At 41.9% G+C, this 15,629-nt stretch overlaps 1 pseudogene; it reads left to right on the forward strand.

The window, feature by feature from the left end:
* Window positions 1–968: 968 nt before the first annotated feature.
* LOC102044667 lies at window positions 969–14,840 on the forward strand (annotated as a pseudogene).
* The last annotated feature ends 789 nt before the right edge of the window (window positions 14,841–15,629 follow it).

Genomic DNA, 15,629 nt, shown 5'->3' on the forward strand with positions numbered 1-15,629 from the left:
CTCTAGTGTAAGCCTCTCAGACATATCTAGGGTTGGGAATTCTGTGAAACCCCATCTGATGAGTTTTTTAAGCTGTTTCTTCTCAAACTTTATATCTTGAATTTCTAGCTTATCGTTCCAATAAAAATAAAGATCCTGCTCAGCTACAGACAACCGGTTTCCCATTTCTTACTCACCAAAGGGTGGTTTTCAGATGAGTTGTCCTCCTTGGTCTGACTCCCTGATGCTGGAAACGCAGCGATGTCTTGGCTCAGCCAAATAGCAGCTTCCTTCTAGGATTTCGCAGTGCATTCTCCAGTCCCATCCCCGGTTCCAGCCTCCTTTCACCAGCTGTGAGGCTTTGATCTCTGACCCCCTCTAGGTCTCAGATCCTTCTTTTCTAGGTTTTTCTTTCAAGGCACCCAAAAAACCCAGCTGCAGGCCTGCTTCTCTAAAAACACAAAACCAAGGAAAAAAAGGTCCTAATTTTGATGGAGGGCAATCAAAATATTCCCAGACTGTGTCTCTCAATATGAGAAATCACCTGTTCAGGGGCCACGTGATATAGGAGCCTCCTCGAGCCAGGTCTCATAAGCTCTTGGAGGTCTATTTCACACCCAAGATAGCTCAGCTACCTTTGGAGACATAAAATCAGCAGGATGGCTTCTGTTGCAGTGTTGGAAACAAAAAGGTTTTAATAAAAGGCAAAATAACAAACTCTTTATAGAGAAAAACCAATCCAGGTACAAGAGGCCCTCCTGCCCCTAGTAAAACACCTCACAAAAGCGATTAGTTTCTTTGTTCTCTTCTTTTTCTAGTCAATTGCCCAGGCGAGACTTTTTGGCTCCTGTCCAATTAGCTATCCTTAAGTTTGAGGTGAAGTCCCCCGGGTCCTATGAGATGCCTTTTTCACCTAACCGAGGAGAGAAACTTCTGGGCTAATTTCCTTTTTAAGGGGACAAAGGATAATTTGGTCACTTCGTTGACAGGGGGCACATTCCTACAGGAAACCTCCTTTGCAGTGGATCAACTTTGACCCCTTAGAATTCTTAAAATAGTTAAAAAAATATTACCAAGTGGAAAGCTGAGAAGAAATGCTGTAAAAAGTAGAGGTTGGTCATGGTTATATAGATCGACCGTGTCTGAATCTTGCTGATCCTGATTGCCCAATCACAGCTCCCAACAAAAATTCCACCAAAGTAAGTTTGCTTACCTTTGTGTAAATCTTTTCAAGGGAGGCTCTGTATGTGTGGTGAGAGAAAAGGGTGCCATTCCCTTCCAAGTAATATATGTTTTATGTTCTTCAGTGATTTAATTATTTGGTTTCTATTATATACCATTAGCCCAGGGTAACTAACTTTCCTTCAGCCTGTGATGCAATTGTAATCACACATATTTAGAGTGAAATTACAGTTCTCAGCTACTGGCTAGGTGTGGCAATGTAGACACATTATTTCAGCAGGCAACATGCCTCAGGCAGACACTCCTGGAATAGAGCTACTGCTGTACACTGACACTGCAGTGAGGTCTTCCTTCAAGTAGGGCCAGTTTTGTTGATCCAACTTTATATATCTGTTTCTCAATCACTTTGGCTTTGGTGAAGTTGCTATCTGGTGAACAAGTATCTGGTTAGTTTGTCTACTTCTGTTTGTTGAACACATTTCTCTTTGTAGACTTCCTAGATGATCTTCAATATCTGTTATTTCAGTACATTAGGTGTTGATTTAGGATTTGTCTTAAGTTGTGCAACTGATTAATTGCTTCTTTAAAACTTTTCTAGTCTCTTGATGTAGCTCTTGTTTTGAGTGGTGGATACTATGGACTGTCAAGAAAATACATGCATTGGCAGGAGGAATCAATTATAGGTGGTACAGTCAAGAATAGTTCTGGTAAACTTGTCAGGTACGCAAACAAATGTTTACAGAAGAATTTTTAATTTTTCTTTGTTAGAGTTTGGGATTTTTTTGGCAGGGGGACAGATCATGCAAAATCAACTGTCTTTCAAAGTCTATGAGTGATGTATATTATGAACCTGGGTATAGGAGGACAGTTGTTTAAGGAGGTGTCATTGGTTCCTACTTCAAACTTAAAATGATAGCCTACATTTCTCAGAAATAATTTTTTTCCTGGCAACTTTTTGTTTAGAGTGTATGTATAAAGCATTAAACAGTATTTAAAATAATGAACAACTTTGTGTTTTTGAAATATCATCAAAGGAAAAAAGGGGAAATATAACTTTGGTAATGTGCCCACTCATTTGACTTTTATCAAAAAACCAAAATCTTCATTGAACTGTTTGTTTAAGGTCAATAAAGAGAAAAGTATATTCTTTATGTTACTGTATCTTGAATATATTTTTGACTGACAAAATAAAACCCTTTGTTTCAGACTTCTTGAAGAAGTCATGGAACACTGTACTTTGGGGGGAAACCCCTTGAAATAGAACTGTGTTTAAAAAAAGGACATATAAAACATTATTTAGATGTATACACTGAATCCAAATTTATATTAAACTAAAATAAGTATAATTCTTGAATATTTAATACAGATAATTCTTGCTAGAACTTTTTATATGGATTTTTATGGTTTTTTCCATTGACATTAAATACTGAAAATGTATTTAGTGTTTTCTAAAAAATAGCCAAAGAATTTATTCTTGGTGAAAAATTAAATAGTTCCTTAAGCTTCTAAAATTGTTGGATACAGTTACATACTGTGTAAATTTATAGTGGATAATTATGGCCTTTTGTGTATTGTTTGCTGCTTGTCAGGTGTCAGGAGTTTAGTCTGGCATTTCTCTCCAAGGTAGGAAAAAGCCAAGGTCTTCAAATGACAAATTGCCAACAGCATTTGCAAGATTTTATAGGAATAACTCTTCCTGTGTCCTTCTCATAGCAATCTGTCTGTCAGTCATGATCGTTAAAAGTGATTTATTTGTAGGGTTACCTTCTTTGATCCTGCAACTGATCCTATTGAAAATAATGGCAAAATACTCACTAACTTCAGTGAAATATAGACTTAACATCAGTACTATATAGACTAGTACAGCTTCACCAGATACATGGTAGAATAATTATACTCTGGTCAATTTTAATAGAAACATGTAGCCTAAAAAAATCAAGAATTTTTTCAAGCTCCTATTAGGCTTTCATTTGAGCCTTTACACAGTTGAAAAAACATTTATCGAAAATGCTTAATACCTCTTTCTCCTCTCTCTTCTCTCCCTGTTACACTGCCCAGGCTTTGCAAACCATGTTTCAGTTAATGATGCCTAAGCAAATGTATGAGCACTTCAAGGGGCATGAATTTGTTTCATATATCAACTGGAGTGAGGATAAGGCAGCAGCAATTCTGGAAGCCTGGCAGCGGATAAATGGGGAGGTAAAACAGACAATAACCTAGATGTCTTGCTATATAACTTTACTAAGATTCACTGCCTTTAATTGTGGCTTTTTATAGTTTTTTCTCAAGGAAAATGCTAAACTAAAACTGAGTGTTGTGTCCTGGTTTTAAAGTTATCCTTATGCTGTAACAAACTATTTTAAAAGGCTGATTTCTTTTTTTTTTTTTTTTTTTAATTAAGAAGCTGCTTGCTTACTCACATATGAGAAGCCATGAAGGTTTTACTGTTTGCTAGACCTTGGATTAAAGGCAAAACTCATCTCATACAACAGCAAATCAAAGACAGAGTTATGGAAAGAAGAATGTTTTGGATGAACTGTGAATACAGTGGCCTTTAATGAAGATGCAAATTCTTGTTTGCTAATCAGTAGCTTGCAGGAAATAATTACCAAAAATAAATATTTCGTGTAGCCACAGTGAAATCTCTGTTATAGAGTGTGTGCATTAATAGGAACATTAAGGCAAATGTAGTTGATTTCAGATATGTGCTGTAGAAGATGATAATGGGCTTTTTTCTTAGCCACACTAAGTTTTATTTTTATTTCTATAGGTTGTTTATCAAAGTGTTGCACAAAACTCTACTCAAAAGGTGCTTTCCTTTACTACAACTACCCTGGATGATATTCTAAAGTAATTTTCTGATGTCAGTGCAATCAGAGTAGCTAGTAGCTACTTGCTGATGGTAAGAAATTAAATTCTATTTATTTAATTGACTCCAATAGTATACCAGGGCTCAAATGGCTACCTTCTTGTTACCAGTCAACACTCCATAACATTTTCAGAATACTTAAAATAAAAATTGCAGTTTGTAAACATTTGCCTTGGGGTTGTCACCTATCCCTCTATGTAGCATCTCTAATATGTCTGTTCTGTTTAAAAACACTTCTAAGCTATATATCTTTTTGGGCGAGCTAGCCAGTAGAGAAGGATCCATTCTAATCCAATCCTTACTTTGCTTTCAGCTTGCCTATGCCTGTTTAACAATGTTGCGGTGGGACTGTGCAAAGTCTCAGGGTGCTGTGGGGCTGGCAGGAATCTTCTTGGTTGCTCTCTCAGTGGCTGCAGGACTGGGTCTGTGTTCATTGATTGGAATTTTCTTTAATGCTGCCACAACTCAGGTATTAAGGAGCCAAAAGTCTGCTGCTAAATTACAAGAACTTTGTTAGTAAATAAACACATCTGAATTGATATTTGACAAAAAACATAAGTTGAGAAAGATACAAGTAAAAATAGAAAAATCGAAATACTTTCTCCTATCTAGTAGCTTGTGCTGTAAGAAATTAAGAGAACGTGCTGCCAAATGATTTTAAGAAAAAGGCAGATATCCTGCAGTTTAATTATGTAGATTCTAGGATATTTGTTTTTCTGTCTCAATATGAGTGCAAGCATCCAGTTGCACACAAAAAAAAAAGCAAGTTTTGCCCTTACATCTGAAAATATCAGGATGTTCAACTTCTGATAATATTTTGAAGATAGCTTGAAATATTATGTTATTCTTTTCCTACCAAAAACTTGAATTAGTTTTAGTGAGGTTTTGTACTTGTAAATGATATACTGCAAGTTTCTCATTAATTTTTCAGAATGAAAGTTAATAGCTGTATTGCATCATATCAATTTTCATTTTAGCCTTGGAGTTCTGTTCAGAATGAAGTGTAAAGGTTATTTTGATTAGCTAATGACTAGCTAATGGTAAATCATAAGAATAATATAAAAGTGTTACTGGTTTTTTTGCTTGTTTTGTTTCTTCCTAAAGGTTTTGCATTTTCTTGCTCTTGGAGTTGGTGTAGATTATATATTCCTTCTGGTACATGCATTTAGTGAAACAGGGGAGAATAAGAGAATTCCATTTGAGGTAATGAAAAAATGGGGTGTTGGGGGACAATAAAAGAATAAGTAAAAGAAAAAGCCTCGTAGAGGAAAATATACCTAGAATTAGTTAGTAATTATTTTTAGAAAATCTTCTGTTCTAGAGATCTTTGTCCTAGGGCCTAGTGTTTTTTCCTTTTATTTATAATTAACCATGACATTCACATAGTCGCATAATGAAATCTAAGATCCTCCTCACTTTTTTAATCTTTTAGTTTTATTGACACTTTTATTGTTAGTCCAGAGTTTCATATCCAAAGCACAAATAATTTAAAAGCAATATATATTTGTCAATTTTGTTTTGTACAAGCAATGTTTTCCATGTGCTCTTTTCATTTGGTTTGGCATGCAGGCAATAAAAACCCATTGTGCAGTAACCTTCATATGCTTCAAAATAACCTACTGCATTAGGAAAGGGTCCTATGTTTCATTGTCTCTGGCTTTTTTGTGGTTCCTGGGATTTCTGTCTGTTGGGGTTTTTTTCTTACATGCCTTTTTAACACATTATGTATCTACACTGTTAATGCATGTTACTTTTCAATGAAAAATGTTAAGAACAACAAGTGACTGCACTAATACAAAACACATCCTACTTAATTGATGTATTTGATATCATATCAGTATCCATTTAGCTTTGACTTTTAAAGCCAGTGTCATCTTTGATAATGTTTGCTGCCCTCAAAAAATCTAAGCACTTAATACGTTATCTGCTTTTCTCCTGGACAGTGTACTTAGTATATTTTTTACTCTTGCAAACTCTCAAGTGCATATTTTTATTCAGAATTTCCTTGTAATAGTTTTCACTGTTACCATGTTATATCTGTAGGATGATCCCTTCATTTGCAGGACATTACCGTATTCATTTGACTTTGTTTTACAGGACAGAACAGGTGAATGCTTGAAGCAAACAGGAGCAAGTATAGCCCTTACATATATCAGCAATGTTACTGCTTTCTTTATGGCTGCCTTAATCCCTATTCCTGCTTTACGAGCATTTTCACTCCAAGTAAGTTTTAATGTTGTTTTGTTGGCTCTTGTAGATAGTGTCATTGTGAAAATGAATGATAATGTTAGACCATGTTCAGTGCTTCTGCAGTTCACTCAACCAATATGGGATCACTGTTTACTATAGTTCTTGGTGATAACCAACTGCTTTCTTCTCTTGATTCTACTCCTCCCATTGCTCACACCTTGAGTCTTTCACATCCTGTACATAGGTGAAAGAATATCCTGCCCCATCCCAACTAAGTTGAGTGCAAAAACTAAGAAGTATGCAACTAAGCAGAAACAAGTCTCTGGCAAGATTTGAATTCTTAAGGCAGTCTAGACCAGTATTCTGTACTCTAGTTTACACTATCACATTCATAAGTAAAAATTTATTCCTTTCACTGAGGTTTGTCCAATTTGCTGCTATTACAAACCATAATGTAAGTTCAATGACAGCAGCAAAAATGCATGTGCTACATTAATAATTACCGATGCAGTTTGTTCTGACTTTTTCCCAATGTAATTTTAGCAAAATGTTGGAGAAAATTTCATCAGTAATTTTCTGTTCTATTCTGTTTTGAGAGAAAATGTGATTTTTCTGTGCTGAAGCATGTATTTCCTGACACAACTGGTAAGTGAGCCTACCAAGGGAGGTGCCTCACTGGACCTGCTGTTTATAAACAGAGAAGGGCTGGTGGGAGATGTGGTGGTCTGTCGCAGACATCTTTTATGGAAAATCCTTTCCTTAGGATTTTTCCTCCTGAGAAGCTGAGAGGCCTCAGGAACAAAATGTAAGCAATGGTTATCTGCTGCTGTGGAATGCAACAGGTGGATCTGTGATTGGCTCATGTTGGTTTGTTTGTAATTAATGGCCAATCACAGTCAGCTGGCTCGGACTCTCTGTCTGAGACAGAAGCTTTTGTTATCATTCTTTCCTTTCTATTCTTAGCTAGCCTTCTGATGAAACCTTTTCTTCTATTCTTTTAGTATAGTTTTAATGTAATATATATTAGAAAATAATAAATCAAGCCTTCTGAAACATGGAGTCTGATCCTAGTCTCTTCCCTCAACCTGAGACCCCTGTGAACACCGTCGCAGTGGTCAGAGGCTGTCTTGGTGTCTTGGTTTGAAAGACAGGTGTCTGCCAAGGAAGACGCAAACCTCCCTTGGAATAGAATATGTGACCCCCTTCCCTCCCAGTTATTATAACTCCAAAATTATCGGACTTTCAGGCAAAGATATGGGAAAAGGAATGATAGTTGTTTACTAGTATGTATATAATAACAAGACAAACAAACAACAATGGCAGCAACAACAAACAATACCAGAAACCCAATAACAGCCTTCTCTTGACTGTCAAGCACCTTCCCTTTGGTGTAGTTATGGTCACAGCCAGCAGGGGCACTGTTGGCACTGGGCAGGGCAGGTATAATGATTCCCCTATGGCTGCAGGGGGCACTACTGCACGAGTTCAGTTGCATCTCCCTCACGTGGTAATGGCAGGAGGGTTGGATGGAGAAAAATGGGCTGCAGCAGGAACCTCGGAGCGGTGGCTGGGATGGCAGAGGCAGGCACACCCCCTGGGGTGGCAAACAAAATGTCACAGAAAACTCTGCAACCTTAGTAGGAGCCGCAGGGGTCGGGCAGATACAGAGTATTGGATTAGAGTGTAGTGAGAAAGCCTGAGGCAGCGGCAGAAAGCAGCAGGGCTGGGTAGCAGCAGCCAGGCTTCTCCATAGCAGATGCCACACGCAGCTGGGGAAATGCACCCCCTTGGAAAAGGGATGGGGTCACGGTCCCGGGTTTTTCCCTGAGGCACCCAAAAAGATGGTGAGGGTCCTTTCCAGTCAGATCAGATGTTAATAAGGTCCCAGTTCAACAACTGCTCTAACAAGGAAAGGTTCACCCATGGTAGGAAAAGCAATGGGAGGACAAACGCTCCATAGTGGCGGCAAATCCTCTGGGCAGTGACCGCACACTGGCTGTCCCTCCTCCAATGCTGAGAGAGAGAGAGCTAGAAGCAGCACTTGGCCCCTTCCCCCCTGCCCAAAATCTCACAGCAACTCTGCCCTTCCCAAGAGAAAACCCCTCATATAGGAGATCAGCCAGCTGCATCCTTCCCCCTCCTCCCAGCCACATCTTTTGTTCTCTTAAGTATTGATAGTAATTGTCTCTTAGCAACAGATGGGACAAAATTCCATGAGGGAAAGAAAAAAAGGAAAAATCCCAATCTCCAACACTTGGGCATAGCTACCAGGAAATTATAGTTTTCAATTCTTGGTGAAGTAAGGAAGGGGGTCAGCAAAACCACTACTTAGGACTTATGGAGGGCAGACTTTGGCCTGTTCAGGACACTGGTTCAGAGATTCCCTTGGGAAACAGTTCTTAAAAACTAAGGGGTCAAGGAAGGCTGGACATACTTTAAAAAGGAAATCTTAAAGGCATAGGAGCAGTCCCTCCCTATGTGCCAAATTATGAGCCAGCAGGGAGGAAGAGTGGCCTGGAAGAACAGGGAGCTTTTGTTGGCAGTCAGGCTAAAAAAGAGAGTTTATGACCTTTAGAGGAAAGGACAGGTAACTCAGTGTTATAGATGGATAATGAGATTATTTGCTCTCGCAATTAAAGGAACGAATATTGTGTGACTATTAAGAGAAGTTTTATTGATGTATAGTTTTGTTGCCATCAGACAGCCTGAGTTGCCTAGGACAGGTAGAAAGAAGGTGTGTACATGTGCCCCTTACATGGGGCAGTTGGGAATGCAAAAGCTTGTTGTTAAGGAGGCGCGGCATGACAACACCTGACCCTCCAATCAAGTTACAAGAAAGCAGTCTCCACCTATAAACAGCAAAGAAGAGTTAACTGACAGACTTCAGGAGGGGCCAGAGTTGGCTGATGCAACCCCCAGGAGTATAAAAGACTGAGCATCCATCTTGAAGGTGAACTGGCCACATGGTAGACAGCCATGAGGGCAGTTCTCAGAGCTGCAATTTTTCCTTATTTAGTCCTTTTGTTGAATTTTTATTAAGGTTTAATAAACCTTTTAAAATTTTTAAAGTGAGCAGTTGTCTCTCACATCAGGAAGAGTAAAAGGATGTCATTAGTTCAGGCATGGAGGGGGCATTGCTGGGAACAGCGAGGGCAATTTAAACATCTTTAAAGGAGCTTGACAAGGAAGTTTGCCAGGCAGGGTGAGCAGGCAGAGCTCCTCTCTAACCATCTGGAAGGAGCCAGTAGAGACAGGTAAACAGACTCAGTGGCCAGTGGAGAAGATCATGAAGACATCCTTTCATTCCCAGCCTTATTAGCATACTAGCATAAGCTTCCTCATTTATGGTGTTGACATGCCGTAAAGCTCAATCCCCTGTAGCTGCTAGAGTCACTGACCCAGCCATGTCAGAGGCCTGCAGCCAGACAGACCTGCTGATGGTAAATGCAGCTCTCCAGGTCATAGGTTGCCAGGAGTGCCTGATGCCTCTCTGTGAGGCTGGGGCAGAGAAGCAGATCTTTTGCAGAAGGTGTGCTGTGGCTGAGGACCTGTGTTGCCAGGTGAAGGAGCTACAGGAGGAAGTGAATAGGTTACGTAGTATTTGAGTGAACGAGCAAGAGATTGGGTATTTTCAGAGGTGCTACAGTCTCAAGACTCTCAGGAGTCTCAAACCTCCATTGTAGTGGAGAAGTAGGGGGACTCAGAACCCTGTAAGGTCAAGGGACTGTTAGTCAAGGGTTTGTTGAAGATGAAGGCTAGAAGCAGGTCCCTGCACAAACCAGGAAGAAAGTTCCTTCTCCTTCTCAGAACTTGACAAGTAGGACTGGCACCTTCTACAACAAGTATGAGGCTCTGGAACTAGAAGGCCAGACAACTCATGAGATGGGCAAAAGTCCTTCTGGGATAGCGGGGCCTCCTAAAGCAACCCAAACTATATGCACATCGCGACTTCCTCTGTTAATAGGAGAAGGGTAGTTGTAATAGGAGATTCCCTTCTAAGGGGAACGGAGGGCCCAATATGCAGACCGGGCCCAACTCACATGGAAGCCTGCTGTCTCCCAGGGGCTTGGATAAGGGACACTACTGGGAAACTCTCCAGTCTAGTATGGCCCTCTGATTACTAGTTGGTATTGGTTCTTAAAGTGACAAGATAACAAAGAGAAATCCAAGGGCAATCAAAAGGGATTTCAGGGCCCTGGGATGATTAGTTGAAGGATCAGGAGCACAGGTAGTATTTTCTTAGAGCCTTTCAGTAGCAAAGAAAAATATTGAAAGCAACAGGCAGACCCATCAGGTCAACACATGGATCTGAGGCCGGTGTCACCAGAAAAATTTGGGGGTTTTTTGACCATGGGATGGTCTATTCAATGACTGGTCGACTAACACCTGACAGGATGCACCTTTCTCAGTGGGGAAAAAGGGTTCTAGAGCAGGAGCTAGCAGGTCTTGTTGTTAGAGCTTTAAATTAGATTTGAAGGGGGAAAGGGACAAAACCAGTCTTGCTGGTGACAAGCAATGGGATGGCATGCCAAAACTTGAGGAACTGAGCGCTAGTGGGATCCCTCAATCTGCTCCACAAAGTGTCGGCTATAACGAGCCGCACTTGAAATGTTGCTATACCAACACACGCAGTATGAGAAACAAACAGGACTAGCTCAAAGCTTTGACCCAGTCTCAGAGATATGACATCACTGTCATAAGCAAAACCTGGTGGGATGAATCCTGTGACTGGAATGCCCTGCTAGATAGTTCCAGGCTCTTCAGGAGGGATAGGTCGGGCAGAAGAAGCAGAGTGTGGCACTGTATGTGATAGAAGGATTAGAATCTATAGAGCTCACAGTTGGCAGTGGTACAGTTGAGAATCTCTGGGTAAGAATCAAGGGGCAGACAAATTTGTTAGGTTACAATGTAGAATGTAACCAAAAGTATTTATTCTATTGCCATCTACATCAGCTGTTAAGATAGAGGGGCAGTGTTCTTTATCTTCTCCATGAGTCAACCCTGATAACACCCTCTGAGGGGCTATCTCCACTAATGGGCCATCAAGGTCTCCCAGCATGACTCATAGAATTCGATCATCTTATTGTGAGATGCTCTGCCCAGGGGGAGGAACCAAACATTCCTACCTGTATATAATTGGAAGCTTGGAACACCACGAGCAGCACTACCCACTGCATTCCCAGATGACAAGAGCTCCATAACCATCGCTGGACCTCCAGAGGAAGACCAGACCTTTCTACAGGATCACCACTTCTACAAAACCACATCCATCACTCCAACAGGACTGTAACCACCATTTAATCAGACTGCTGCCACCACCCTGACTGACAGGGTGCCAGGTCATATTCTGACTGTCAGTTTAAGCCAGTGTTTCTGTACTATTGCCTTTATTTTAATTTTCCTATTAAATTGTAGTTCTGACTTGGAATCTCCCACAGGTTTGCTTTCAAACTAGTACATATTTTGGCACCCAGTGTGAGGCAGTCCTGGGAGAAGTCAGAATTAAAATTCTGTACTACAGAAACCACCTATTCACCATGATGTTCAGTGTCTTTACATGGGTACTGTACCTTGCTCTCTATATTTTTCCCCACATGGGGAACCATTTGCTGACTTTGATGCTCCATTTGAGAACAGGGAATGGTATGCAAATCGCTTTATTGGTTTATTATGTCTATTGCATTATGACTTCCGAGGCTATGAACATCATTCAGAATATATATTCAGTTTAGTTCTCTTGTCCTAGTCTGGGCTGCTACCTCTGGGGTTGCCTACACAATCTCACCCAGCCCCTGGGGGGAAGATTACGGAGTGTTTTTTTCCAGACTTTCAGGCCTGACACAGCGGGGTTTGAAAATATTGAGTTTCCTCTGGATGTCAAGGACAGCATAATCTTGTTATCAGTTCTGCTTTCTCTTTTCTTTACAACATGCACCGTTTATACCATGCTTAGAGTCAGAACAGCGTTCAGTGTGGCACAGCATCCTCAGGATGAAGAGGAGAAAAGCAGCAAAGCAACAGGCACCATGTCTATGCAAACTGTCACAGAGAGAAAAGGAACCAAAGGAACAGTCGATGTGTCCACACAAACCATCACTGAGCCCAGACAGCCTAAGTGGGTAGCAGTTGCCCCCATTCAGAAAAAGAAATCAAAGAGCAAATCAGTCCACATAGCGACCGACAAGGAGGCGGCTGGATGTTCGCACCCAGCAGAAGAGACAGAGATCATCACTCACTCTCTACCCCTGGGTGAGCAGCATGACTTGCAGAGGGAGTTCACCTGCCAGACAAACAAGTCCATCCTGACCTGGCTGCTCCATATCTGGAACACTGCAGCTAATGACACCATTCTGGATGGAAGTGAGGCCAGGCAACTGGGAAACTGGGATCCCTGTCCCGGGATGTGGTCATTGACCAGGGGATTAGGAGAACCCAGGAAACTCTCCACCTCTGGTGATGACTGCTGGTGAGTGTAAGAGATAGATAGTGTCCTGGGGTGATGTTATGATACTGTATTCCCTATCGTCTGCTTTATGCCCAGACATGGGTCTTGTACCTTTAAGCTAGATCTGGAAGGGTGGGGGAACTGGTGGAATTCTTTTGGCGTTTTTATTTGCACATCCCCCCCAGACTCTCTCTCGGCTATGTTTTCTAGCACAGAAAGAGGGAGGATGTCTTTGCTTTTTAACTAGCTTCTCGTTCGTTAGCTGAGGCAAGAAGTTTTCCTAGGACTGTGGCTTCTTCTTCTGGAACTGTTCAGCTTTTCTCTGGTCCAAAACACCAGAACATCACTGGGGGCCCTGCACGCCACAGCCTGGAGGCCAGCTCTGGATCCTGGAGGGAGCCAAGCCACACCTACAGAAAGGACTCTGAATCTACCAGCTCTTCTCCACAACGAGAAGGTTTATTATCTAACATTAATCTTTTTTTTTTTTTCCGTGCCTGCGATCACCCTGCTTATTAAATAAACAGGTTTTTTTCACTTTCCTCCAAGCCTGCTTTGGGGGAGGGGCTGCTGAAACCTTCTTACCTGTTAGAGGATACACCCTTTTCAGGACATTTCCTCCTAATTTGTCTCAAAACTGAGAGAATACCTTTGTAAAGAAGACCTCCACATGCAACAAGGAAAATGGAGCACAGTAGAAGAAGGTATACAATGCCTAAGGGAATCAGCTGTGCTGGAGATGATTTTTTCAGAAGATGAGAGATACCCTAAGAGCCCAGATGGTGTCCAGTGCATGTCGCAAATGTGGTGCAAATTCACAAAGCTTGGACCAGAGATACACTCCTGTTACCTAGTGATACTGCAATGGCGGGAAGGAGAGGGCAAGGTAGGCATGTTGGTCAACAAACTAAGAATTTACGAGGATGTTGTCATTGCCCCGTTATGCACCCATGTCTCATCTGTGCAAACAAAGCTGGATGAGCACGTCCGGAGCTTGGAAGAGAAAATTGAAGAGGGCCACCTGAAACTGAGAAAGGAGCTTAAGGAAGGAATTTACCGCATCTAGCCAGAACCAACAAGAGTCTCTGCCATTAGGAGCAGACATCCCCCAGCGAAGGAGAGAGGATATACTCCACAAGGTAACCTCTGGTTTTTCTTTCAGGAGCATGGAGAAGACATGAGGAAGTGGGATGAAAAACCTACCTCCTCCTTGGCAGCCCAGGTACATGAATTGAAAAGAGGAACATCTACCACAAGAAGCTCATCTAGGGTCAATGCCACTCTGGTCTCTCATTGACAGAATTCCTGGTGGTATAGGAATGATAATATGATCAATTCCCTTGAAGGGACCTTGGGAACATATTTACAGGAGGAGAGCAACCTGTACCATGACCAAGATTAGAGGGGCCCTGCCTCTAGCCCAGTAGAGGAAAGGGACAATCAGATCTATTGCACTGTGTGGATCCAATGGCCTGGCATGTCTGACCCACAAAGATATATGGCTTTGGTTGACACTGGTGCTCCATGTACCCTGATGCCACCAAAGTATGTGCAAGAAGAATCCATTTCTATTTCTGGGGTGACGGGGATCCCAGAAGCTTACAGTACTGGAAGCTGAAGTGAGTTTGGGAACAAGTGGCAGAAACACCCCATCGTATGGGCCCAGAGGCCCCATGCATCCTTGACATCAACTATCTCAGAAATGGATATTTCAAAGACTCAAAAGGACATCGCTGGACTTTTGGGATAGCTGCTCTAGAGACAGAGAAAATCAGACTACTGAATACCCTGCCTGAGCTTTCAGACAACCCCTCTGCTGTGGGACTGCTGAGAGTGGAAGAACAAGTACCAATTGCCACAGCAACAGTGCACTGTCAGTTATACCGCACCGAGACTGTAATTCCTGTCCGTTAGATGATTTGTGAACTGGAGAGCCAAGGGGTGGTCAGCAAGGCTCGTTCATCCTTTAACAGCCCCATATGGCCAGTGTGTAAGTCCAGTGGAGAATGGAGACTGACGATGGATTACCGTGGCCTGAATGAAGTCACACCACTGAGTGCTGCTGTGTCAGACATGTCGGAGCTTCAGTATGAGCTGGAGTCCAAGGCAGCAAAGTGGTATGTGACCATCGATATTGCCAATGCATTTTTCTCCATTCCATTGTCAGCAGAGTGAAGGCCCTAGTTTGCTTTCACCTGGAGAGATGTGCAATACACCTGGAACTGGCTGCCCCAGGGGTGGAAACACAGTCCCACCAGGTGCCATGGGCTGATCCAGACTGCACTGGAAAAGGGCAAGGCTCCGGAACATCTTCAATGCATTGATGACATCATTGTATGGGTAATCAAAGCAGGGGAAATCTTCAGGAAAGGAGATAAGATTATCCATATTTTCCTGAAAGCTGGTTTTGCCATTAACCAAAGTAAGGTTAAGGGACCAGCTCAAGAAATTCAGTTTCTAGGATTTAAGTGGCAAGATGGACATCGCCAGATCATGGCGGAGGTAATCAACAAAATCACCTCTATGTCCCCACCTACCAAAAAGAAAGAAACCCAGGCTTTTCTAGGAGCCGTGGGCTTTTGGACGTTACATATTCCGGAGTACAGGATGGTTGCAAACCCTCTTTATCTTGTGACAGGAAAGAGAAATTATTTCCTGTGAGGCCCTGAACAACAGAAGCGTTTGAGCAAATTAAGCAGTAGATTGCCCATGCAGTAGCCCTTGGGCCAGTCAGAATGGGGCAGGATCTGAAGAATGCACTCTACACTGTGGCAGGGGAGAATGGTTCTTTCCTGGAGCCTGTGGCAGAAGGGACCTAGAGAGATTTGAGGATGACTGCTCAGATTCTAGAGTCGGGGATATATAGGATCTGAGACCAGCTATACCCCAAATGAGAAAGACATGCTTGCAGCTTTTGAAGGGGTTCAAGCTGCCTCAGAAATAATTGTCACCGAAGCACAGCTG

Source organism: Geospiza fortis, unplaced genomic scaffold (assembly GCF_000277835.1).
Source record: "Geospiza fortis unplaced genomic scaffold, GeoFor_1.0 scaffold767, whole genome shotgun sequence".
NCBI classification, from domain to species: domain Eukaryota; kingdom Metazoa; phylum Chordata; class Aves; order Passeriformes; family Thraupidae; genus Geospiza; species Geospiza fortis.